The following is a 2,268-nucleotide window of genomic DNA, read 5'->3' as shown; positions in this document are numbered from 1 at the left end:
TGATGCACTGGATATGCGTGTCTGAGTAGTCTGGGCCCCATTCTGCAATTAGAGATACTGAAGGCGTCATCAACTTCCTGGTATGAGTCAGGACTGGACCCCTTTGAAGTAACCAATTGTTGTACAGCTGCTTCAGATGGTCTTTAAACTGCATTTAACAGTTATAGTTGCAAAGTCATGCCTCCTGGAATGGCAACAAGATACTTGTGTAATTTCTGCATTTTGCCTTCACTGTTGGTGGCAGATGCCCCTTAAAACATCAAGGATCAACATCCCATGATTCTTTGTTCCTGCACTCCATCAACCATTCCAATTGTTCTACATCTGCCATTGGAAGCATCTGTGGTAAAGACGTCGCTATAGCAGCATTGTTGAATTAGTGGTGGCTGCAAACAACATAAGAAGACATCATGCAGACGATGACAGAGAATTTTACAACGGCTACAGCCACTGCCACTGCCAGCCAGGATCCAGCATTCCGTCGTTACTTTGCGACCATGGAAAGGTCCAGCTCGTCAGAGTCCTACAACTGCCCATCCTCAACATTGGGGCTGGGTTCAGCACTGTCTGACACACTTGATGCTACACCCAGCCACGATCAAATGCGATGTAGCATGCAGCAGAACTTGAAATCAGCGTCAAAGGAAGTCCTCTCAGAATGTTGTAATTCTGTATGGTAGATGGGCCACTAAAATCAGCGTCAGAGGAAGTCCTCTCGCAATTTTGTAATTCTGTATGGTAGATGGGCCACTTTCCCAGCTCGTGGAGGGAAAACAGGAAAGAACCAAAAGTGTCCCAGTAGTTACTGGAGTCTTGGCTTAACAAGTGTGTTGGAAAGACCTTGAAGTCTACGGTTAACTGTCGTCTGGTGTGGATGTCAGAAACTAAGCAACTCCTAAGTCGTTCCAAGTGTGGATTCCAGAGATGTTGGTCAATTGTTGACAACTTTACCCTGCAGGGGGCAGCTGTCTAGCAGGCTTTCCTACGTAAGCAGCATTGTATAGGTATATTATTTGATATCAGTAAGGCATATGACACTACTTGGAGACACTATTCTGGGGCAGCTCCACCAATGGGGCCTCTGTGGATATCGGCCCATCTTGATTTGGCCCTTCTTATCAAAGCACTTTTTTCGGTACCGTATTGTTGACGTGTGCCGAATACTTTCAAGCAGTGGAATGGCGTTCCTCAGGGCAGTGCTTTAAGTGTTACCCTCGTTGCCATAAAGAGTACCACTTATATGGTAAGGAGTCCCGTATAATGCTCGTTATTGTGGACAATTTTTCCGTTTTCTATGTCTCCTTCAGTATTGCAACAGCAACTAGTCAGTTGCACCTTACAGTAACGAGGCTGGAGGAGTGGGCTGCAGAGACTGGTTTTACATTTTCTGCAGAGTAGTCTCTGTGTGTGTTTTCATTTTAATCGTTATCGTCGTAATTTTAATATGTGGAACACCATTCTCCCTTATAAAGACTCTTTGCGGTTTTGGGCCTTGTTTTTGACGCCAAACCGTCTTGGTTACCACACCTGAAGCATCTGAAGGCAAGGTTCCGGAAGGCACTGAACATCTGAAGTGTCTTAGCCACAGGTATTGGGGAGCAGACAGGGCACATCTGCTCCAGTTTTATAGGGCTTTCGTGTGATCGCGGCTGGACTGGACTATGGGTGCACAACGTTCAGGTCAACTCGGCCTTTGTACCTGGAGATCGTTGAAGCCGTACACCATGAGGGGATCAGGCTGGCCGAGGGCGCTTACAGGGTTACCCTCGTACCCAGGTTCTGTGCTAAATGTAAATGTCGTGTGCCTAGGGCCTCCCGTCGGGTAGACCGTTCACCGGGTGCAAGTCTTTCGATTTGACGCCACTTCGGCGACTTGCGCGTCGATGGGGATGGAATGATGATGATTAGGACAACACAACAACCAGTCTCTGAGTGGAGAAATATCCGATCCAGCCGGGAATCGAACCCGGGTCCTTAGGGTTGATTCTCTGTCGCGCTGACCACTCAGCTACCGGGTATGGACGGCTCTGTGCTAAGGCTAGTGAACTGCCGATTACCATCCGGCGACAACTCCTTGTGGTGAGGCAGGCGTGAGCATTCCTCACTTCTCCCAATTCACCAGCATACCACATCGTTGCTTGTCCAGTTATGGAACGTCTCTTTACCCCAGCCCCCCCATGGACAACGAGGCCGTTTGGGATCCGTGTGAAGTGTGTAAGTGTGTTTTAGAGTTCCTTGGTGCGGGACATGTACACGCTCAAATCCAGG

This window comes from Schistocerca nitens, chromosome 6 (assembly GCF_023898315.1).
Source record: "Schistocerca nitens isolate TAMUIC-IGC-003100 chromosome 6, iqSchNite1.1, whole genome shotgun sequence".
Classification (NCBI taxonomy): domain Eukaryota; kingdom Metazoa; phylum Arthropoda; class Insecta; order Orthoptera; family Acrididae; genus Schistocerca; species Schistocerca nitens.
The sequence above is the reverse complement of the archived record's forward strand: the minus strand, read 5'-3'. Positions refer to the sequence as shown.